This window comes from Macaca nemestrina, chromosome 3 (assembly GCF_043159975.1).
Source record: "Macaca nemestrina isolate mMacNem1 chromosome 3, mMacNem.hap1, whole genome shotgun sequence".
Classification (NCBI taxonomy): Eukaryota; Metazoa; Chordata; class Mammalia; order Primates; family Cercopithecidae; genus Macaca; species Macaca nemestrina.
The window spans coordinates 33,234,015-33,260,777 of NC_092127.1; positions in this window are offsets into that span (position 1 = coordinate 33,234,015).

Sequence of the window (26,763 nt, forward strand, 5' to 3'; positions counted from 1 at the left end):
AAAATGAAACATTTTAACCTAAATAAATCTGTTCATTTATGGGCACAACACCGTCTATTGTACAACTTATAAATAGATAATTGATAGAAAGCATTATTAGACTATATGGAATTTACTCTGTCCTGGATATGTAGAAATTATGGAAAAGAGAGTTTTAGGGGGAAAAAAAAGAAAAAGACCCAACAAATTGAAACACACACACACACACACACAGACTACTTACTCACTACTATTATAAAAATATCTATACTTAGGATGCATCTATACAGAAATAGGCTGCGAGAACAAACAAAAAAACAAACATGATAATACAAACAAAATAAAAATAATATAAAAACAAAATAATAGTAATAATGTGGACTGGGTTCCACAAGAGGACATGCCAATCCAGTTTACAGGGTTATGTATTATATATGTACATAATATTGTTCATTTTTCTAATAATGATTGAATAACTATGCTAACAATTATTGAATAATTATAGTCTAATGATTATTATGTTAAATAATTGTTTTCTATAATAATTGAAATCAAATAACAGTATGTATTAGTTTCCTATTGTCCCTGTAACAAACCACCACAAATTTAGTGGCTTAAATTACACAAATTTATAATCTTACAGTGCCAGAGGGCAGAAGTCTGAAATAGGTCTTACTAAAATCAATGAACTGGCAAAGCATGTTCTTTTTAGAGGCTGCAGGGGGGGACTCTATTTCCTTGCCTTTTCCAGATTCTAGAGGTGGCTTACATTCCTTGGCTTAAGACTTCTTCCTCTATTTTCAAAGACCATTATCTCAACCTCTGCTTTCATAAACATCTGTCTCTGACTATGACTTTATTGTCTTTCTCTTATACCTTCCTTGTGATTACGTTTGGACCACCTAGATAATCCCATCTCAAAAATCTTAATCACATCTGAAAAGTCTGTTTTACCATGTAAGGGACTATACTGCACAGGCTCAAGAGATAAGCACATGGACAATTTTAGGGGGGACAGGAGAGCATTCTCTACTATGCAGAAAAACACTTACTAATTCATGTATGGATTTATTTGCTAATATCAGTTCTTCTAAAAAAAGCTAATCCCCTATTCTTATGTTCTTTATTGTATTCTACTTTTTAGAGTGTGTGGATACATGAAGTGTAGCTTTTGGGGATATGAAATCAGCTTTCTTGATCTAGGAATGACTTCTGTTATTTCTCTTGCCCCTACCATGTGTTCTGTCTTTTGCTTTTCTATCCTTGAGTTCTTACCACTTTTAAATTTGATTGTGCCCATTTTTCATCTGTATTTCATACATATCTGTTCTCAGATTATTCTTTATCTGCGGGCTGGATATTTTCCATGTGCCCCCTTAGTTCTACATGGAAGCATTGTTACTTTCTCTCTCTCCATCCTCACTTTACCTGGGGAGGCTGAAGAGTATGAAACATATCCATGGGCTTCTCACTCTCTAGCTTCAGGAGATCTGAGGTAGGGAGCAGGGTAAGAGCAGGGTGCATATGGCCCAGCTCCCTCTCTCAATGCACTCCAGGGCTGCATTGAGCAGCGGGCAATTTCTTCCCTTCAAATTCAAATGCTCAGTCCCTTCGCTTGTCCCTTCAGGTTTAACAGGAATATGGCTGCTTCTGCTTCCCAGGTTGATGCTCTATCTCTTGGGTTTCCCCTATATTCAAACATTTGTAAATAGCCCTTTAGAAAATACACTCTCCTTGAATTATTCCGAGTGCCATTTTGCTTTCCATGAGAACCATTTCCCATTTTCTAATTTGTTAATCTTAATTTCTTGCAGCATCCAGTTTGTTGTTCATTGACTCCACTGCAGATTTTATTCATCAATCTTTTTAAATCTTTGTATAGTCTTAGTCTTTTCTAAGTCTTAGATTTTTTCCATATTACATAATACTTTCAGACAACATTGGTTTCTTAATTTGAGAAACAATTAAATTGTTTTCAATTTGTTTTATCCTTAGGCATTACTCTAATGTCCCAAAAGAAAATTATCCTTTAAAAATAATGTATCCTTGGCCGGGCGCGGTGGCTCAAGCCTGTAATCCCAGCACTTTGGGAGGCCGAGACGGGCGGATCACGAGGTCGGGAGATCGAGACCATCCTGGCTAACACGGTGAAACCCCGTCTCTACTAAAAAATACAAAAAAACTAGCCGGGCGAGGTGGCGGGCGTCTGTAGTCCCAGCTACTTGGGAGGCTGAGGCAGGAGAATGGTCTAAACCCGGGAGGCGGAGCTTGCAGTGAGCTGAGATCCGGCCACTGCACCCCAGCCTGGGCGACAGAGCAAGACTCTGTCTCAAAAAAAAAATAATAATAATAATAAAATAATGTATCCTTTTACCTAACTGATGATTTTTCTATTTTCTTGTGGTCACAGTGAGATTGTATGCTTTCCTCATACTGAACGCTAAAACAGAGTCTAACCAACAGTCCAAATCCCTCAGGCCAAGATGAAGTATTATTGAAAAAGTTTAAATTTAGCATAAGTTATCTTGACTATTTAATAGTTTCTTGGGGGATTTCTTATGAGGAAGATGGAGACACTCACATTTGTAGTTAACAACTTCTCTTTGCCAAAGGGGATAATTTAAAATGCTTCATGTGAGAGCCAGAGACAGTCACAACATTGTGTCCTCACTTTTCACACGTTTTACCTGGAAATGGCCTTTATTACATCAATGGATTGAAAGTCACTCTTCCCGTTGCATTTTCTCTACTTGGTGCAGATTCTGTCACAGGGACACTTTCCAGAGTGCTTTCCAGAATGTGAGGCTCCCTTCAAATGTTTCAAGGGCCATGCCAGACTCCAGCATTTGCTTCTTGGCCTTATCATTCTTCTGAACTCAATCGGAGAGTATTTGTTAATTTCAAAGTTTATGTTTGTTTATTTATTATTAATTCCCAGTGCCACTGCATTATATTTGTGATATATAGTAAAAGTAATTTGTTTTGAAACTTACTCAAGTGTTATTGTTAATGCTGAATAAACAGATGTTTTGTATGACGTAATCAGAACATTTACTTTTTATCTCCCATTTACTCAATCTTTTTCCAGTTTTTCTTTTTTTCCCTTGGATAAAATATAGAGTAAGTTCCATAAATATTCTGGTCATTTTCAGGCACTAAAATTTTCCATGATTTTGGTCCTCCCCAAAATATCTGTTCAAAAATTAAAGTGTTGGCCGGGTGTGGTGGCTCACATCTGTAATACCAGCATTTTGGGAGGCCAAGGCAGGAGGATCCCCTGAGATTAGGAGTTCGAGACCAGCATGGCCAACATGGCGAAACCCCGCCTTTACTAAAAATACAAAAATTAGCTGGGTGTGGTGGCATGCACCTGTAATCCCAGCTACTTGGGAGGCTGAGGCAGGAGAATTGCTTGAACCCAGGAGATGAAGGTTGCAGTGAGCCGAGGTCACAGCAGCTGCACTCCAGTGGCAACAGAGTGAGATTCTGTCTCAAAATAATAATAATAATAATAAAATAAAATAAAATAAAATAAAGTGTAAAGACTCATATTGGTCAAAACTTCCAAATTCATGTTAAGATAAATATTCTTTCCGACTATCTATGGAGATATCAAAATATATACATAAGACTATCATTGCCTTTGACTTGTCCTATTATATAAACTGTACCAAGCAAAATTACCCTTGGTACAGTTTATATAATACATAATAAAGGGTTACATGACTTTAACCTCACCATCAACAACAATTATATGAGCACCTCTAAATATATTTCCCCAAATGCATTATATAATATTCAAATTCTTGAAATTATTTTATTTTGCTTATTTGGAAATGAAACTTCTTAAACAAATCAGACAATTCAAGTTGTTTTTAAAATCAATATTTATGCTGACATTCTTACATTTATTAGGAAAATTCCATTAAGATTATTTTGTATGATCAAGGACAATTTATTATTTTCCTGGTCAGTCCTTGTCTTCCTTCTTACAACTTGTCACAGTTCATCCCTCTCTTAAGTTCCTGCTTAACTTTTCTTCTGCGCTTTAACTTCTCATGTCTGCGTTCAGTTCTTCTATTTTCTCCATGCTTTTACTCTGTCTTGGAAAGGAGATAAAAGCATTTAATTTACTGATTTACATACACACAAATACACAATTTTATTTTATTTTATTTTATTTTAAAATCTCCCCCCTCCCTTTTTCTTTTTCGTTTTTTTTTTTTTTTTTTTTTTTTTTTTTTTTTTGAGACAGAGTCTCACTCACTCTGTTGCCCTGACTGGAGTGCAGTGACGCAATCTCATCTCCCTGCAATCTACGCTTCCCAGGTTTCAGTGATTCTCCTGCCTCAGTCTCCTCAGTAGCTAGGATTACAGGAGTGTGCCACCACGCCCGTCTAATTTTTGTATTTTTAGTAGAGATGGGATTTCACCATGGTGGCCATTGACTGAAAAAAATACATGATTCTAACCAACGTACATTTACAGTAGCCAAGGTTACTGACCTCAGGTGATTCACCCACCTTGGCCTCCCAAAGTATTAGGATTACAAGTGTGAGCTACTGCATCCAGCCAAAATTTCACCTCTTTTTCTAATCCTGTCTATGAATCCTATCTTTTGAGGTTCGTTGCTCTTAATTTTTTTTTTTTATTACAAAAAAGACCTGGAAAAAGTCTAGACATAAACATTTCTATAAAGAGGAAGATTTAGGGACCTCATATAAAATTTACACAGCTACAGGAAGCTTCTCCCAGCTACAGAGTCACTTTTTGCTTTATAGAGTGTGATTCTATTTACTTTATTCAAGACGTCAAGATTTATTTTTAATTTGATTCGTCTATTGAGAGCAATGCAATATTTAACCAGCCTCTGATTTCCTGATCCTTTTCCTCCCTTGCTTCTGAAGCTTCCCAGATGTACGCGCAGCAGGCTCTGACATCCTGTTACAGACGTTAATATATTTCACCCTTGCAAGTTGTCCTTTATGACTGCTCCTCCATTCAGGTATTACAGAGTTCCCTATTATGCTGTAACCTTGGCTACTGTAAATTTACGTTAGTTCAAATCACATCTTTTTATTTTTTAGACAAAGTGTATGCACCTTGTCTTCAGCTTTCAAGGAGGCTGTCATACAACACCAGAGAAAGCTGGCAACTTTATGTGAAACACATGGCGAGCCCCCAACATTGGCCAATTAATGACCAGAATGCAAGGCAATTTAAACAAGAAGGGAAATAAGCTCTAGTGTCTTAAGGAAAACAAAGCAAAATAAAACAGTGAGAATAAAATTATAAGAATTAAAATTCAAAAGGTAGTTTCTCAAAGCTTCAACAGCAGCAAAAAATGATAATAATAATACTTCCGCTTCCCATGAAAGTAAAAGCCTCTGAAAGCTCTGATCTAGAAATCTGAAAGTGGACTGTGGACCACAGGGGAAAAGATGTTGCAACTGAGAGCATCTATAAGGTATCAAAATGGAATTGGGAGAGATTATTTGTGCAAAGGTAAATTTGAGAGCAGATTTGGACATAATGTCTTAGAATCATAATCTGTTGTAACTGAAAGAATATAGAGGTAATTCAATCAAAATCTAAAAGAGAAATTTTATAAAAGAGATAACTTAAATATTCATTATGAATTTATATTAAAAGTATGTTCATCATATACTGTCTCGTACTCCTATTTTTTCCCCTTAATCTTTACTATTTGCTCATTGTACAAACGTAGGAAATACATTCTTTCTGTTCTACAACCTTTTTAACTATACCTATAGAGACAAGGCCCTGAAGAGAAAAAGAATTCTTTTTTCAAAAAGTATGCCTCCTTGTTAAACTTTTTAAGGTAAAGTTCTTCCAAGTCGAGGAAAATTTTAAAACTTAGAAAAATATCCAATTATCCATTTACTAAAGCCTCTGGTGTTTCAGACTATTTTATAATAAAATAATTTAAAACCTTTTCCTTTTTTCTGATTCAGAAATATTATACCTATAAATTTGGAAAAGACAAAATATGTATGAAGGAGAGTTAAAAATCATCCCTCATTCAACAATTTGGTCGCTTACCCTTCTTAGAATCATTTTTTATATGCAGATTTATAACATACTCTGCCATTTTAACAATATTTTAGGGAATATTTATCCTCTTAAATGTTCAGTTTATTTTAATAACTGTATAACATTTTGTCATATAGATATATGTATCTTAGTATGTGTGTATATGTATGTGTCTATATTACAGCCACCATCATTTAATTTCAGGAACTTTTATAAGTAATATAAATACTTCGTTTTAAACATTTTTACATAAACCCCTTTTCCTAAATTAAAAAATTATTTAGGATAGATGCCTATAAGTGTACTATACATACTAACATTTTTAAAGGTCACTTTGCTCCCAATAATTATTGCCAGTTTTTGCTCTTCCACTTGTATATAATACTACCGGCCTCACTTCAAATCTGCCAGCAGTGAATTTTTTTAGGTCATCTTATCAGGCAAGATCAGGCCAGAAAGTCATTGATTAATTCATAAAACCAATTAAAGTGGAAATCATTAAAAATTTACCTACGTGTTTTATAGTTTTTGTAATTCCAAATGTGCATCTGTGAATTAATTTGCTTCCTTTCTGATTTAGAACCAAGGACTCATCTTTAATTTACCAATTTGCCACTACTTTTCTTGCATATACCACACTCACCTCGCACCACTATAATTTTCTGTTTCTATTTTTTAAGTGAAGAATGAACCAAGGACCCTTGTAAAGCAATCAGATGCCTGTAATCCCAGCACTTTGAGAGGCCAAGGCAGGCAGATCGAGACCATCCTGGCTAACACGGTGAAACCCCGTCTCCAATAAAAATACACACAAAAAAATTAGCCGGGCGTGGTGGCATGTGCCTGCAGTCCCAGCAACTCGGGAGGCTGAGGCAGAAGAACCGCTTGAACCCAAGAGGCAGACATTGCAGTGAGCCAAGATTGCACGACTGCACTCCAGCCTTGGTGACAGAACGAGACTCTGTCTCAAAAACAAAAACAAAAACAAAAACAAAAACAAAAACAAAAAAACTCCAGCAATCAGAGTGCAGAATCCCTTCAGACCTTTAAAGAAAAAATTTACTTTCTCTTTTTATGTTGTCTTATCCAGGTCTAATTTGACATAACTATTTTGGGGAGTTCTTCTTACTCTTTTCAAAGCATATAACTTACTTTTTATGAAAATAGCAACTTTCTTCTTTCAATTCGAGTTTATTGATTTGGGTGTTATTTAGTTAAAATGCAACAACAAAATGTTAACTGAAAATATTATCACTTCTTTAGGAAAAATAAGTGAAAAGACTGATAGATCAAGGAGTATAAGGTGCTGGAAAAAAATCAATATTTTTCATACATATTGTTTCATTGTTATGTTCTCAATATATTATTTTTGAAAGCCATATTCCCATTTTAAAGACACTTAAATTCTAAGCATTTACATAACTTTGCCAAAATAAAAATCTAGAAAGTATCTGAATTGAGATTAAAATGTAGATGTGATTTATCCCAAAGTATAGAAAATGTATCTATGCTTCTAAATGACACTATTATGCCAGCATATTTAAATGCTTATCAATGGATTCCAATTAGCTTTATAAACTTTTCTCAAATGATACAACAAACAGCATTTTGAATAAGATAATCTTTGAATAAATAAAGAATATGAATAGTTCTTTTTTTGTTTTTCAAGTAAATGCATTTTATCAATTTTTTTGGAAATCAAACTTACAAAATGTTGCAAAAATAAAATTGTACTAAGGCACCTGTATACTCTTAAAACCAATTCACCTGTTGTTTACATTTTACCCCCACTGGCTTTATCGTTTGTGTTTTCTCTATCTGTATCAATAGATACCTATGATACAAACTTTTCCAAACTATTTAAATGTATCTAATATTAAAATATTAAATATTAAATATAAATATTAAAAATAAAAATATTAAAATATTACTATTAAAATATTACTAATATTAAATGTTAAATATTGATATTAAAATATTACTTTTGTGTGTGTAAGAATAGGAATATTCTCTTACATAACCACAGTAGAGTAACCAATGTTACAAATTTATATTGATATATTAACACCTTTAACTAATCTACTGTTTATATGCCAGTTTCATTAGTTGATGTAATAATGTCATTTTCATTGGTTTTCTTCTTCCATTGTGAGATCCAGTTCAGGATCAGTAGATTTAGATACTATATTTAGTTGTTATATCTCTTTATCTCCCTTTAATTTGGAACATTTACATAACCTTTCTGTGTCTTTTATGGCATTCACATTTTAAAGAATACAGCCTCCCCAGTCTTTTGTTTTTGAATAAAATAATTTGTCATTCCATGTTTTCCAATGCCTTCTCATACTAAGATTGGGATTATTCCCTTAGGGTTGTATCTTCAAAGTGTTGTATAGGCACTGCTGATTATCTGATCAAGGTGTTGTCTGGTTTTTCCACTGTATAATTACTGTTGCTTTTCTTTCCCCCCATCAACTGCAACTAGAAGCAGTTTTTCAGCCACAGTATAAGTTGGTGAAAATGTTATTAAAATTTTCATCTAGGCCGGGCGCGGTGGCTCAAGCCTGTAATCCCAGCACTTTGGGAGGCCGAGACGGGCGGATCACGAGGTCAGGAGATCGAGACCATCCTGGCTAACACGGTGAAACCCCGTCTCTACTAAAAAATACAAAAAAAAAAAACTAGCCGGGCGAGGTGGCGGGCGCCTGTAGTCCCAGCTACTCGGGAGGCTGAGGCAGGAGAACGGGCGTGAACCCGGGAGGCGGAGCTTGCAGTGAGCTGAGATCCGGCCACTGCACTCCAGCCTGGGCGACAGAGCGGGACTCCGTCTCAAAAAAAAAAAAAAAAAAAAATTTCATCTAGATTTATTATCCATTGATAATGTTTCCCTGATCCAATCATATTATAATGATTGTGAAGTGATGATTAACCAATCATCCTCTCTTCCACATTTACCATTCACCCCTTAGCATTCTGCTGTTGGCAAAAGATGTCCCTCTTCTCTCTCTCTCTCTCTCTCTCTCTCTCTCTCTTTCCCCCATCCATCCTTTATCTATCATCTATCCATGTATTCATTCATTTTTTAAAGGCATGGATATGTAAGTATCTATATTTTCAGTGACTTAAAATGTATCATTGTTCTTAATGATTTTGATGTTCACATCATCCCATATTTGGGTAATAGTAGCAAATTAAATGTTCACTTTGTGTTCTTGTGATATGTGTATTTCAAATCACTTCATATTTTGTGGAATAATAAAATACACTAGGTTCATCTTATGCATGCCCTGCCCCAGCCCCGGCAAAAAACCCTGGATGATATTAGTGAAAACTGGTATCAAAAAGCAAGCTCTGGGCATGAGTTGTGCTCATTGATACTGGGCTGTGTTCACTTCTTAACAGCAGCCACAGCTGGAAACTGTATTCATGAATATGTATGTATTTGCAAATATAAAACACTTATAAATATATAAAACCACACATATATACCTATGTACACAAACACACATACTTGAGAAATCTCACGCATACAAACTGTAATAGTAATGATTTCATATCAATACCTCCAATTCTAATCCATTCCCAGAGTGTTTTCTTTCTTTCACTAATTCCATATTTGTGTGTCCCTTTAAGAAGTACTTTTGTTAATGAACTGTTTTGGTGATCTTCTGAAAAATTTAAAAGCTACATCACCTTTCTATTAGTGATTATATAAGGGCATATAGTACATGCATACACATATGCATGTAAGTTGTGTATATTGTAAGCAGATGTAAAGCTAATGGAGGAGAGGAAAAGAAAAAAACTAAAGCCGTACTGCAGTAAGATGATATCTTTATCAGCATCAGTAAAGAAATCTCTTTTAATGATATTAGCTAAGTTGCCTGAGTAGCTCCAAAAATACCATAATGCCTGCCTGCCCATGACTGGCCATCAGGTAAAATGAAGTCCTGTGGCACCTTGGTCCACTTACCAGTATCTTTATCTTCCTCTTCATAAAGTAGTTCTTGGCCCCTTTGGTTGACAGCTGATGGTTTTGAGACAAAAACAAAACAAAACAAAACAAAACAATTTTTTTTTTGTGAGATAAGAAAACTGATTTTAATGCTTTCTGTAAAAGGTTGAGAGGCTAGTTGGGGCAAGGCATTGCTGCAAAGGTAGGGAAAAATAAGTAACAATATAGAACTACAGAAGATCTTGTCTGAAAAAAAATCTCAGATCTTGGCTGATATTAATAAATGGGAAATATTTGATATAAAATGTCATGTAAAATTTGTTGTGATACATTTATGTTGTTTAATTTATAGTATAGTAACCTAAGCAATTAAAACGTTATAGCCTGGATTGTATATACATTTATATTCTTCATGCATCATTTATAACAATTATATCCTAGTTTTCTGGGGTAGCTGGGGGTCAGTAAGTGTGAAATAATTTAATTTTTTAGTCTCCCTTGGGTCCAGATGGCACACTCTTAAGTTTACACACCAAAGAAAAATCCTTAAGTAAAGCCTTTAAGAGACAGTACAATAGGATCAGAAACCTACTGACTAGAGCAAAATGCTATGAAAAGGCACAAAACCCTTTTCCATTACTATTAAACAAAAAGGAGACAAAATTCTCCAGCATACATCATTGAAAACAACAGAAGGTATTTGTATGTTAATGATAAAAAGAGAAAGGAGCATCACCTTATTTTGTGTGTCTGTGTTTAAGAAGATGAATAGACGTTGTCTTAGTTCATGTTCTGTTGCTTATTAACAGAATACCTAATAGTAGGTAATTTTTAAATAAAATGAATTCATTTCTTATAGTTATGGAGGGTGACAAGTTCCAGGTTGAAGGTCACATCTGGTGAGAGCCTTCTTCCTTGTGGGGGACTGTCTGCAGCGTCCTTTGGCAGCTCAGGTCATCACATAGCAAAGAGGCTGAGAGTGCTAGCTTAGGATTCTCTTCCTCTTCTTATTAACCAGTTCCACTCTCATGATAACACATGAATCCATTAACCCATTAATCCATGAATGAATTAATCCATTCATGAAGGCCCTGCCTCTTAAAGGTCCTATCTCTCAATACTGCCACATTGGGGATAAAATCTCTTCGTCAGCTTTGGAGGGGAAGAATATTCAAACCATAGCAGACATACATGCTACATACATGATAAAGAAGGGGACTATGGCCTTCCATAAAAAAATGATTTCCAAACAAAGATTAGCTAGTACATGAGGAATGATAGGACAATATTTAGTCAAATCTACTTTATAATCTTGACTTACTCACAAGGAATGAGAATATACCAACTTGTTACACCTCATTCCCCTTTCTTTTTCATGTTTTGTAAATCCCATTTTTTCTAAGGCAACTCTAGAGAAAAATTGTGCTTTATGATATCCTAGTATCATATAAATATTCCAAAATCAGTTGATTAAAATTAATTATTTTAGAATAAGAATGAGACAATATGCCATTTTTTCTTAGTTACTTATTGAAAGCCTTTATATACCATTGTGAATACTGTGCCAAGTAAAAACGACGTGGTTCCCACCATCAAAGACTAGTGAAGAAAGTTATCAAGTCAATAGATACTTAAAATACAGGGTACTCAGTGTTACAATATCGACTTATATGTTCCTAATGGAAGACACTGCCAGACTTGGGGTATCAAGAAAGCCATCTTAGATGATGTGAGGTCTAACCAGGAGTAGAGGGATGTGGAGCCACAGGGCTGTGGAGCTGTCATAAACAGGAACCTAAAGGAAAGGAGGCAAAAGGTGACGGCAGCCAACACCAAAATAGTGTGGCTTCCTCTAAGGCAGAAGTAAGAATCATTCTTTTGTTTCAACAGGAGCTAAGACAACAGAGGAGTCATGTAGGAGCTCTAGGGCATTTCTACTTGGCGAGATGTTTTTCACCTTCCATATACATTGAAAAATGTGAATTGAACTGATACTGGCTCAATGTAGATTTTAAATTTGGTTATATGTGGGAACAAACATTTTTCTCCATCCTCAAAATTCTTCAAGTGTTGGTTGTTCTATATTCATAAGACGACTTATAATAATGCCACAGTTATATGACTTCTAATGAAATTTAATTCTTCAAAACATTATCTGCAATTGAATTTGATGCATATACATTTCTGTTTTTCCTAATCTGAGATAATAGTTCACCGAAATCAAGGTTCTTAACTTGCAATACGTGACATGTGATGACTGTTGAGGGTATTTCATAGTCCTTAGATTTTGTGCTCTAAGTTTCCTTAATGAGATCCAAAATGACTTCTACTAGTTGATGAATCTTCAAGACTGAATACATTTTCTTGGGTTAAAATAAATTTTCTTGGGTTCTACTTCACGCTTAATGAATAAAAATATCTAAAGTCTGAGAACAATTCTCTTCTGCTTTTGGAAACTCTGTTCAAATTAACATTTGATTAAGGCCTTGATAAAATCCCTACATGATTCAGTAATTAGCCTGGATAGTGTGTTTGTTGTCTCTCTCCCCCACTGAAATGAAGTTTAGGCAAGTTCTTTGTGTGGTTTGTTCACTGTAATCCAAGTAAATATAATAGTACCTAGCATATGCTAGACACCCAAGATATGCTTGTTGAATGTATTTAAATGAATATTTTCCTATAATTCATTGTCTTCTACCTCATTTTGGTTTGATGTTTAGTAGGATTCTGTAAACTTTTATCAGAGCCTGTTCCTATTGAGAATGTGAGCAGGTTTGTCTGTGATTTCCTCTAACTAGAAGAAAGCAAGAAAATAAAAACGAAGAGAAAAATCCTCTACTGAATAATTTCTGTGCTGCCAAAAGTGAACACTTAACTGACAGTGGCTTACCCTGTTTCAAGGACACAGATTTTGCATATATCCTCTGATTTAGAGAAGAGACAGTAATAGGCAATCATAAGAATGCTTACATTTGCTCAGAAGTTAGGAAACGAAAAACACTTGATAAAAGCCATCTACCTTGCGTTGGTTATTCCAGCAAGGCCTTGGCATGACTCCCTGAGGCATAAATGTGCAGAATCTTCTTTTTTGTAGCCAATTCTGATTCTGGTCAACTCTACATCTGAATTAAAAGAGGAGAAACAAGGGCACGTAGGGTAGATTGAATTGCTGGTCTCAATCCTTCCCCCTTCCCTGCATCTATGCTCTGCTATATTATTTTACAGTTCTTCACACAACTGTTGAAGTGGATATTTTGTCACTTGACTTAGGCTTATCTACATGATTTATTTTAGTAAGTGGGATCTTAGCAGATGTGATGGGAACAGGCAGTTGATATATGCTTGTAGGTTGCCATGTCCTTTTGAGCCTCCACCATTGCCATGAAAAGAATGGACTACAGCTTATGCAGTGGCTGAGAGAAGATGAAACATACACAGGGTAGAGTCACTTGGCCCGTCTGCCGTGTGAAGCACCTGGCCCACTGCCGTGTGAAGCACCATGAAACCACCCCAGCCAGCAGAGCTTACAACCAAGCAGTCCTAGCTGATCTGCAAATTTGTGGGAATAACACTTATTTTTGCTTTTGACTGAGGCTTTGTGGTTATGAGTGATTGTTAACTGATAGCTGAAGCAACTTTTTAAAAACAATAATTTGTTGAATGATTAATGTATGCTACACACTGTTCTAGACACTACATAGTCAACAGTGAATAAAAATGATACAAATTTTGTCTCCATTAAGCTTACATTAGAGCTGAGGAGACAGACAGTATACAATTTTAAAAATGACAAATCTCATGTAATTTGGGTAAATGGAGCAGGGGAAAAGTTTATGTAGCTTGTGACAGATGAGGTTGTTTGTTAAGTGGGGTTCCTTTGGGGTTTCTTCCACCTGACACATTCTTCCCCTAAATGTCTTCTACGAGTCTCCTAGATTCTTCGAACCTTAGCTCAAATGTTATCTTCTTAATGACTTCACCTCACCCAAAGCAATCCATATCCTCCTTTTCTACCTCATTTTTTTTTCTATACCTCTTGCTACCTTCTAGCATACGGCGTTATACATTTACTCAGTTAGTTGGCTATGTCAGTCTTTCCCACTAGATTATAAACTCCAAGAGAGCAGAGACCTTCTGTTTTAGGTCACTAATACATCCACATCACCTAGTCTAGTGCTTACCACATAGTAGTTGATCAATGAATATATTATTGAATAAATTAGCTAACAATAGTTCAGTTCTCTGGTATTCATCATTTTTTTTCATTTGGAGTTAAACATCATATCCTACTATTTTTGGAGTATAAACTTATAAAGTACAGTTAAGAAAAAGGTTAAAAATAATTTTTAGTAGACCTCTCATCTTTATATTATTATGCACACAGCAAAAAGTCTTGACTTGGGCAAATGGATATTTTAATAGCTTTGAGTTTATACATACTATAAGAAGTTTTCTCTTATTTCACTTATAAATGCACAAAAAGCTAACTTATAATATGTATAGATAATACCTTTTATTATAATGCTCTAAAATAAAATATTATATTTAATAATATATGTAAAGGATTCACTCTCTACCTATATTCTATTATGAAAGTCTAATAAAAACATCAATAGTTCACTGCATTTGTAAGTAATCCATTTATTATTCCCTGACATTTAAATTATACTTAAGGGGGTTAAGTTTTAAATTAAATATTGATATATTAATGTCAAAAAAGGCATGCATTATTCATAAAAACAATTCTGAAATTACTTTGAGAGAATGTTAATTACTGCCAGGAAAAATAAAACTCAATTTTAGAAAATGTTTCTGCTGTGTTCAGAAATTTTAGATTTGAAGGGTATTTAAAAATCTGTGCTTTGTTGCTTGAGGCTGAACCATTTCTTTCAAAATTCAGATAACGTATTTTTAAATTATTATATTATTGATCAAGGTTACCTATTAGTCACAGGGATCTGAGAAAAGGAGAAACATAACTTTCAGTGTTTTGTGATGTGAGGGGTAATTTTATGTGTCAACCATAGGGTCACTGTGTGCCAAGACATTTGGTCAAACATTATTCTGGGTTTCTATGTGGGGATGCTTCTGGATGAGATTAACAGTTTGATTGGTAAACTGAGCAAAGCAGATTGCCCTCTGTAATGTGGGTGGGCCTCATTTAATCAACCAAAGAATTGAATAGAACAAAAAGACTGGGTAAGAGATATCTCCTCCTGCCTGACTGATAGAGCTGGGAAATTGTTCTTTTCTTGCCATTGGACTCAGACCAAAACACTGGTTCTTCCTTGGTCACAAGCCAGTCAGCTTTTGAACTGGAACTGATACTTTCAGCTCTCATGGTATTTAGACCTTTAGACTCAGACTGGAACTTGCACCATTGTTTCTCTTGGTTCTCAGGCCTTTGAACTTGGACTGAAACTACACCATTCACTTTCCTTGATCTCTGGCTTGCTGGCTACAGATCATAGGACTTAGCCTCCATAAATGCATGAACCAATTCCTTGTAGTAGATCTCTCCCTATGTCTCTCTCTACACACACACAGAAATACATTCTATTGCTTCTGTTTCTCTGCAGCACCCTAATATTTATGGATCCCAAATTTTAATTTTATGAATTGCCTTTTCCGATTTGTGCATTATTTGTACCAAAACCCAAATGTTGAACAACCACAACATTATTTTCTCAGCAAGAGCTTATTTTATTTATTTTCAGTAATTCATGTAACCACAAAAGAAAGAAAAGTAATTAAACTAGTCATTATTAACTTGGACTATCTTCTTGTAAAATTTTTCAGAAGTGAAATATACTTACAAAGATCTTTCTGAACTTAAAGTTCAGATCATTTTTCCTCTTCTAGCCTTATATCTCCACTCTTAGAACAAATGAACACTTTAGTATCTTATTTATCTTATTTATTTTTGTGTGTTCTGTAGTTGCTATCACCTTTATTTCCCTGTTGTCTTGGTATTAAATGTAAATACTTGCGTAAAATGAGTAAAAGATCTTAGCGCTGAGTTACAACAGGGCATTTGAACATTCTCCTGTATGAAATTCTCACAGCCCAAGAAAAAACATAGTGGGTAAACACCTAGGAAGAAAAAGAGAAATGTGATGACAGAAACGGGCTGGAGTGATGTGCTTCGAAGAAGGAGAAAGAGGCCATGAGCCAAGGAACTTAGGCAGCTCTAGGAGATGGAAAACATAAGGAAGTAGATTCTTCTCTGAAGCCTCTAGAAGGAATGTAGCCTTGCCAACACCTGTGCTGATTTACCTCCATTATCTCATTTAATCATTCCTATAAGATGGATGCAAATACAAAACACAAAATTTGTATTTTGCTGATGAAGAATCTGAAACATAGTCTTGCTCAAATTTACACAGCTGGTCACTGTAGAGTTGCCCAGTCTGCCTACAGATGCTACACATTGTCACAGCTTTTTGGCACCATTAGCATGATTAAATCCACATTTACAAGTGAAGAAACAGGTTTGATGTATTTCATTAATGTGCCCAGCATTACCTAGCCATAAGCAGAAGAGTTGAGATTGTAGCTAAGACATTTCTACTCCAGAGTCCACCCTCTCAATCATTATTCCATGCTACCTCTTCATTTAGGTATTTTTCTCTGGGAGGAGAAATTAGTGGCGTTTGACCAATTATGGGTGACATCAACGAAATTGACTTGTAACTGTAAGACACATTCTATATTTCCTACTGGTTAAGTTAGTTTGTTCCTAATAAAAAAAAAATGAACAAATCATTTATTTACATATTTATTTATTTATTTATAAGACGGAGTCTCACTCTGTGACCCAGGCCAAAGTGCAGTGGCGTGATCTTGGCTCACTGCAACCTCCACCTCCCAGGTTCAAGCGATTTTCCTGCCTCAGTCTCCTAAGTAGTTGGGATTACAGATGCCCACCACCACACCCAGCTAATTTTTGTATTTTTAGAAGAGACGGGGTTTTGCCATGTTGGTCAGGCTGGTCTTGAACTCCTGACCTCAGGTGATCTGCCCGCCTCAGCCTCCCAAAGTGTTGAGATTACCAGTGAGAGCCACTGCACCTTGCCCTGAACAAACATTTTAAGTTCTTCCTGTATGATATTGAAATAAGATGACTTAATGAAATATGTATAAAAAATGGAAATGTACTTAATTTTGTGTTTAATTATTTGCATTAACAAAGTCAATTATACCTTCAACCTCAGAATGATTTTACATGCATTATTTTAGTGAGATAATTATATGGTCAGCTGAGGGGCAAAATTATCCTCCATGATTTATTTTTTCTGAAAACATGTAATTATAGAGTAACTGCATCTGACAGATGTATTTGCTAATGTATTAATAGCATTATTTGGTTCTTCCAATTTCCCCATGGGAATATATCCGAGAAGGAGCATGAAAGAAATATGAATCTCATGAATCTACCTTAAAATGGGGCACATTAAAAAAACAGGTGATCACTGCAGGCAATATTGCTAGCTAAGTGACTCAGCATCATTAGCCACCATTATAGTTCTGTGTTTGGGGTTTAAAATGTCATATAAAGCGTGATATAGAAGTAAGCCTCATGTTTCCAGAGATTTTATTTGGCCTCAGCTATGAAAGTGATTCAAAGGCTTTTGAGGATATAGCTGACTTCTGACTGACATCTGCTTCGGTTATCTGTGGTTAAAGTGCATTATAGCTGCAACTTTTTCCTTCCTTCCTTCCTTCCTTCCTTCCTTCCTTCCTTCCTTCCTTCCTTCCTGCCTTCCTGCCTTCCTGCCTTCCTGCCTTCCTGCCTTCCTGCCTTTCTGCCTTCCTGCCTTCCTGCCTTCCTGCCTTCCTGTCTTCCTGCCTTCTTTCCCTTCTCTCTTTCCTCTTCTCTATTTTTTCTTTTCCTTTTTTAATTTTTATCAAAATTTCAGATTGATATATAATGTTAACAATAGTGTCTTTTAAGGCATTTTTATAAAAGTGTAGTTTAAATGTTGCTATATATGCCAATGAAAGAGGTATTTTATTACATTGTTAACTTTACCTTTTGCTATAAATATCTGACGTCATGAAAAAAATCACTTTCATGTGTCATAGTTAGTATTTGTTTTCTTTTTCTGTACATCCAACATATCAAGTTGTTGTTTATCAGCATCTTGATCAATTGGTGTGATAATATAGGTAGATAATATGAAAGTTAAAGTTTAAAAATGAAATTAGAGTTATAAAAACTGGAGAATGTTGAAGATAATATAAAAGTATTAGAAGCCTCTGATTTGTCATTGCCTTTGCAATCCCTTCACATATTTTTCAAAATTGCACTAATCAATAGCACTATTACTAGATAAAGAAATTGACACTTTTCCCTCTCACTTTTCATTTTGTTATTTTTAACAGTGCTGAATACTGTCCCGAAAGATCATTAGCATTTATAATTCTTTTTGAAATAAAATGACGGTTTTGAAAAATGGCCTGTTTGATGGTATTTTTCTAATTCCATACCTTTGAGTCTAAGTTACCGGTTTTACACTCCACCTTTTTATTATTAGATTTCTGTGTGTCTGTTTACACATTTCATGCCTCCTCCTATGGACTGATTTATTACTGAATAAGTCAATTCTATTGTTTATCTAATTTTGTTTGTTGTTCTAGTTCCCAGAATGACTCATACTATCAGAAACTCTTCAGAGCTCTTATTTCTGCAAACTGGAAACACACATGACATCTCATACAGCCTGTTAAACTGGAATAATGATTTTTAAAATCTCTATTTAACTCTTAGGTCTATAGTTTAATTATACATAGGCATTTTAGTTGAATAAACAAGAGTAACTTTCCATTATTCCACTGACTTTTTAATTTAATGTTGGATTATTATAAGTAATACATAGGTCAGCTTAATTTTTGAAACAGGGCACATACATTTTTATTCTGAACTTTTTTTGGGACAAATCCAGTGGAAGTTAACGTTAACTCTTGCAACTAAAGACTACATGCTGAAAAATGATCTTGGGTGCTTTTTCTGACCATGAAGATCAGTTCATAATAATTGATATTACCAAAAATTTTAAGCAACAATGAAAAAAAAGAATTTCTAAAGACAAAGTTATTACTTAAACCTGGTCACTATTGTAGTTTTACTTTTAATGTTATATTTTGATAGATAAAGCTAAGATAGACCTTAAACTACTGAATACCAGCATTTTAGTCATCTCATTTCATAATAACACATACATTGGAAATTATTTTGGAAAGTCTAAGAATATGAAGCAGCTGGATAGTCCTTTAAAATCTCAGATAAATTATACAAAAGGTTAAAGTACATTATAGCTGCAACTTTTTCCTTCCTCCCTTCCTTCCTTCCTTCCTGCCTTCCTTCCTTCCTTCCTGCCTTCCTTCCTTCCTTCCTGCCTTCCTGCCTTCCTTCCTTCCTTCCTGCCTTCCTGCCTTCCTGCCTTCCTACCTGCCTTCCTGCTTTCCTGCCTTCCTGCCTTCCTGCCTTACACTTATCATGTGTAATTGTTCATAACTATTCATCATGAAATCAGATATCATGGCCGGGCGCGGTGGCTCAAGCCTGTAATCCCAGCACTTTGGGAGGCCGAGGCGGGCGGATCACAAGGTCAGGAGATCGAGACCACAGTGAAACCCCGTCTCTACTAAAAATACAAAAAATTAGCCGGGCGCGGTGGCGGGCGCCTGTAGTCCCAGCTACTCAGGAGGCTGAGGCAGAAGAATGGCGGGAACCCGGGAGGCGGAGCTTGCAGTGAGCCGAGATCGCGCCACTGTACTCCAGCCTGGGCAACAGCGTGAGACTCCGTCTCAAAAAAAAAAAAAAAAAAAAAAAAAAAAAAAAGAAATCAGATATCATAGCAGAAGTTTCCATAGCAACAGTGTGAAGAAAAAGACGTTCTCTGCTTCACTGGTTCTGAGTTCATCATATGAAATTCTATTGTTCTTTAGGAAATATAAATATGCCTGAGAAAAACAATTCCCATTTTTTAAAAATTGATAGATTCTTGTAACTTAAAAGTGGTTCCTTTTGTTAATACATGTTATTTCAAGCCCTTCCCACTGCACAGTATGTGAGACTTTACATGTCAGTCTCTCCCTACTATTTCTCCACAATTTGTCTTCTTAATAATTTATACTCATTGCATCATTCATCTTAGTTTGATACAATATCACATGATTATCTTCATAGAAGGTGAAAATTTCTTTGACAAGATTCAACAGGCATCTATGAAGAAAACTCTAAAGAAAAGAAGAATGGAGAAATACTTTCTTAAATATACATATATTACTTAGTCCTAAAGCCAGCATCTTATTTTATTTAATGGGGAAAATTTAGAAATATTTCTACTAAAATTAGGTACAAAGCAAGGAAGCCCGTTATCTTCACTATTTGGCATTGTAGTACAAATATTAGCCAGGACAATTAAATTAAGGAAATCAATTAGAGGCACAAAAATCAGAAAAGAAGGAAAATTATCGCTATTTGTAGATAATAGGAGAGTATATTGAAAAACTCCAGAGAATCAATGTTAAAACTATGTCAAATTCTTAATGTATTGAATGAGTTAGAATATGAAATTAGCATAGTAAAATAAATAGCCTTTATATACCCAAATAATAGTTAGAGGACACAACAACGGAAGCAAACTCATTTAAATCTGAGATAAAGATTAAATACCCAGAGATAAATTAAACAAGCAATATGTATAAATTTAACAAAAAAAAATCTAGGTGAGAAAAACATTTTTTAATTCTCAAAATACTCATGACTAGACAAATATAATAGCTAGATAGACTAGAAAGTCCAGAACTATGCTCAAATACATATGATAATTTAATATGTGACAAACTGGCATCATGACTCACTCAGGTAAAGATTGGCTTATTAATAAATGGCAGTGGGACAGCCAGGTAGCCATTTCTAAAAAGTTAAAATAAACGATATCTCAAATCATACAGAAGAATTAACTGGAAATGAATTAGGTGTCAAAATGTAAAAATAATGAAGCCACGTCTGTACTAGGAGAAAAGATTGGTGAATTTATCTTTGATCTCAGTGTGGGAAAAGCCTTTGTAACTGTGATTTAAAATCCAAAGGGAATAAAAGAAAAGATTGTTATATTGATAATATAAAACAAAGACTTTTGCATGACAAAATATCTTTAAAAATTACAACTGACTAACTTATAGAGATTATTTATAACACAGGCAGGGGGCAAATCAATATCCCTGTAAAGGTAAAGAGACAAAGAACTAAAAATCTGGAAAAAAAAAAAAAAGAAAAACATATAAACAGAAATTGTCTTTAAATATATAAAAAATATTGAAGTTATTTATAGTTAATGAAATAAGATAATGCTGAGATACTATTTATCACATATCTGATATATAAGAATTATATATGTATGATATATATTAATTATGTATATTTATAAATACATTACGTATATACACACATTATTCTTTTTTTTTAAATTTTTTTATTTTTTTTATTTTTTTGAGATGCAGTCTCGCTCTGTCGCCCAGGCTGGAGTGCAGTGGCACCATCTCGGCTCACTGCAAGCTCCGCCTCCCGGGTTCACACCATTCTCCTGCCTCAGCCTCCCATGTAGCTAGGACTACAGGTGCCCGCCACCGCACCCGGCTAATTTTTTGTATTTTTAGTAGAGACAGGGTTTCACTGTGTTAGCCAGGATGGTCTCGATCTCCTGACCTCGTGATCCACCCGTCTTGGCCTCCCACAGTGCTGGGATTATAGGCGTGAGCCACCACGCCCGGCCACACATAATTCTTTAATGTGGTTGTGGGAAAACACGAACTCTGTTATATTACTAATAAAAATGTGAATTGATAAAATTCATCTGTAGGAAAACTTGGCAATACTTAGCAAACTACATATGCACTTACCTTTTAACCCAGAAATTCCTAGGAATGTACACTAAATGTATACTTCCAAAAATAAGAAAATATATGTGTACAGGGTTTTTTATTTGCAGCACTTTTTGCAATTTTAAAGTATTAGAAACAAGGTAAATACTTACGTATAGGAAAATGATTACTACATCCAAAAGGTAAAGTACCATGCAACTGCATAAAAAAATAAGAAAGGTCTCTGTGAACTGATTGGGAGTCATTTGTATGGCATGCTGTTAAGTTTAAAAAGCAAATTATAAATAAAACTGTATAGTTTGCTATCTTTCATATAAGAAAGAAGGGGCTATAGGAAAATACACACATACCTGCCCATTTTTGCAAAATAAATACAGAAAGGATAAACCAGGAATGAAAGTGATTGTTTATCTCCAGGAGGTGAGTGAGAAATGGTTGGAGAGAGAAAAGCAATAGGAACATGTATGAGAAGGGAGTGACATTCTTCTAAGTATATCTATCTATATGTCTCGATTCTTAAATATATAGCAATGTTTAATAGGCATGCTAACTACTCAAAAAGTAGACAAATGAATTGGCATCTATATAGAGGGAACCTATACGGAATAGGGGCACTAACAAATTAATCTAACTGAATTGCAAATGAATAATCTAATTACCCTGATGAAATGTAGAAGAAAAGAACTAACCCAGTAATTTAGAAAACACTGCCTACTAACTGTTTAGCTAAAGACAAAACAGAACTGTCCATACCTGCTCTAATTTAGTTAGTAGATGTGTTTCTTACACAAGTATGATTTAGCAATTCTGGAACTATGTAGTGTGCATGCTACAATTGAAAATATAGTTATATATATTTCATATATTGGAGGTGAGATTCTTACTCCTGGAGGAAAAAATTGAAAATTAGGAGAGGGGAAAACTAAAACACTGTGGTTATTGATTGGAATCAGAGTTTTCAGTATAAACTCGTGGTTTTGATAACTATAAAGATAGTATTTTAGTCTATTTTCTGTCACTATATTAGAATACTACAGAGTGGGTCACTCATAAAAGAAAAGTTTATTTTGTTCATGGTTTTGGAGGCTATAGAGTCCAAGTGTATTATGTGACATCTGGTGAAGGCCTCCTTGTTTCATCATAACACAGGGAAGGACATCACACAGCAAGAGAGCAAGAGGGTGTCAGTCATATCTCTTTTCCTTTTCTTATAAAGCCACCAGTCCCACCATGGGGTCCCACCCTGATGACCTTATCTAATCCTATTTACCCTTTGAAGATCCCAACTCCAAGTGCTCTATAAACTTGGGGACTAGGTTTCCAACACATGAAGTTTCGGGGACACATTCAAACCATAGCCAATAGGTATGGAAATATAATATCAGTATAGGCCTGGGTTAGCATGTGTACATATGTTCCATACTCTGTCAGATTAAAAGGACTAGAAGTAATGACAACCAGTAGCAATGAGTACATCTAAAGCCCAGATCTCAGAAGTATTTAATAAGGAATGGGGGCTTGTAAGAGGACTCAGATGCCATGTGGAAAGAGCTCCAGTGCCAAAACTGGGACAATTTGAGAAAATTAATGCTGATTATCTTGGATTTTAACACATAATAGCATAAATATATGAGTCTATTTGGATATAAACAGAAAACTGAATGATTATAAAAATGGAAGATAATAACTATTTATTTCTTACAGAAGAATTACAATTAATAAAATGTTGAAGGAAAGAGGAAGATGGAAAGTCACGACGAGAAAAACGCCATAGTAATAATTGTGGCACACAATTATGGATGTTAAAATGTGTGGTCAAAATTTTGAGGAGAAATAGGATGTTAAACATAGTCCCAAAGGTATACCTCCAGAAGATGTTTATATAAAAAATAATCATAACTTTGTGATGGAAAAATGCAGCAGACACAACTTTAACCAAATGAACAAAGTTTGCATCACCACTTTTGAGAAATATTGCCATCATGACCCTTGTGATATGATACTCTGAGAAGCACAAGATATCATGTTTGTGAAACTCTTGCTAAAAAATGCATAACTTCATTTTCATAATGAGAAAGCATTGGAGAAATCCAAACTGAAGGACTCATTAGTACTCTTCAAAATGTCAATGTCACAAACATAAGGAAAGACTACAGAATTGTTATGGGTTGGAAGAGACAAAGAACAAATAGAAACAAAATGAAACTGGATTTTGCATATGATCCTGGAAGAGAAAAAGTTCATTGGGTGGGGGGAAAAAACGAGAAGTCCAAATAAGGTCAGTTCTGTACTTTAGTTAAGAGTAATGTAACAGGGTTAATTATGAAGGTCTTGCCAAAAAATGCATACCTTCATTTTCATCATGAGAAACCATGAGGCAAACCAAAACTAAGGGACATTCTACAGAGTAGCTCATTAGTACTCTTCAATTAAATGGCTCATTAGTACTCTTCATTGGAATGGCAACTACCGAAAAGACAAAAGACTACTAGTGTTTATGAGGATGTAGAGATATGTGTCATAATCTGACAATGGTAATGAAAAATGCTTATCTCAGGAAAGGCTGGGTAAGAAGTATATGAGAACTCTCTGTACTATTTGTGCACATTTTCTGTAAGTCTAAAATTAGTTGACTATAAAAGTTAAAAAAGAAACACTTCAAAAAACCCAAAAACCCATTATTAATAAATTATTGAGATACTTTCTTTCTTAATGGTGTTTTCTTACAGCAAGGGAGTGTGTGATATTTCTATCAATGTTATTTTCTTCATAAATCAGACCAATTTTTTCCAGGTCAGTTAGGCTATACTTTTCCTGGGCCCCCCAGTTATTCCTCACAATCAACACAGAAAATAATCTCTCTACAGTTTACATGTATGTCCCTGCAACTTGCCGTTAGTATCATCAACATTATACAATTTGGGGTTTTATAAAAACAATTTTTTTCACAAAATATAAAAGCATTTGTTGGTGGTGGTTGCTTTGTAAGTCTTTATTCTTGTAATTCAACTCACTTTCCTATATAAGCAAAAGATAAGTATTTTGACTTGCGGCCATATAAGCATTTATTTCTTTAGGATTTCACTCAATTAAATTACTAGTATCTGTGTTATGATGTCCATTTAAGTCCCACTCCTTAAGACATTTGAATCAATAAAAGACTTAAACTTAAGATCTGGAATTGTAAAACTTTTAGAAGAAAACATAGGGGAAAAGCTTCTTGAAATTGGTATGAGCAATGATTTTGCAGTATGAGCAATGATTTTTTGGGTATGACCCCAAAAGCACAGGCAACAAAAGCAAAAAATAGACAAATGGGATTCCATGAACTAAAAGGCTTCTGCACAGTAAAGGAAAGAATGAACAGAGTGATGAGACAACCTATGGAGGGGAAGAAAATATTTGCAAACCACACACCTGTTAAGGGGTTAATGCCCAAAATACATAAGGCACTCAAACAACTCAAAAGTGAAAAACAAACAAACAAACAAATCCAATTAAAAAATTGGCAAAGAAGCTACATAAACATTCCTTAAAAGAAGATATACAAATGGCCAACGGGTTTTTAAAAAATGCTCAATACTTGTTCATGAGGGTATGGCTTAAAGGACACCCTTGCAAACTGATGACATGAATGTAAATTAGTACATCCATTATGTGAAACAGTATGCGGGTTTCTCAAAAATATAAAAACAGAACTACCATATGATCCAGCAATCCCACTTCTAGGTATATATTGAAAGGAAAAGAAATCTGCATGCCAAAGAGATAGCTGTATTCCAACATTCATTGCAGCATTATTCACAGTAGACAAGATATGGAAGCAACTTGTATCCATAGACGAATAAGTGGATATAGAAAATGTGGTATACAGTTGATTCTTGACCAACACAGGAGTTAAGGGATTCAATCCTCCATGCAGTTGTAAATCCACATATAACTTTTGACTGCCCAGAAACTTAACTACTAATAACCTACTGTTGACCAGAAGCCTTACCGATAACATAAATTGCAAATTAACATATATTTTGTATGTTTTAAATATATTATGTACTGTATTCTTACAATAAATTAACCTACAGAAAAGAAAATTTTATTAAGAAAATGATAAGGAAGATAAAATATATTTACTATTATTTACTATCCAGTAAGTGGAAGTGAATCATCCTAAAATTATTTATCCTCATCATCTTCTCATTGACTAGGCTAAGCAGGAGGAAGAGGAAGGACTGGGTTTTATAGTCTCACGGGTAGCAGAGGCAGAAACAAATTCATGTGTTAGTAGACCCATGCAGTTCAAACCCCTGTTCTTCAGTAGTAAACTACGTATATAGATATTTATACATACATATGTGTGTGTGTATATATACTATATATATAAAACAGAATATTCCCCAGTAAAAAAAAAAAAAAAAAAAAAAAAAAAAAAAAAACCTTGCCATTTGAGACATGATGAACCTGAAGAACATTATGCTAAGTAAAACAACCAGACACAGAAAAAAAAAATTGTATGATCTTATTTATATGCGGAATATTTACAAAGGTCATAAAAGCATAAAAATTCGTAAAGCTAGTAACAGTCATAAAATCAAGCAGCAGAGGGTAGAATATTCATTGTGTGGGAGAGGGGGATGGAATGGGGAGATGTAGGTAAAAGGGTGCAAAGTTTCATTTATACAGGATGAATAAATTCTTGAGATCCTTTGTACATCATGGTAACTACAGTTAATAATGATGTATTTATACTTGAGAACTCCTAAGAAAGTAAATCTTAAATATTCTCATCACAAAAAAAGATAACTGGGTGAAGTGATGGACATATTAATGAGCTTTATTGTGGTAATCATTTCATGATGTAAATGTGTATATATATATGTGTGTGT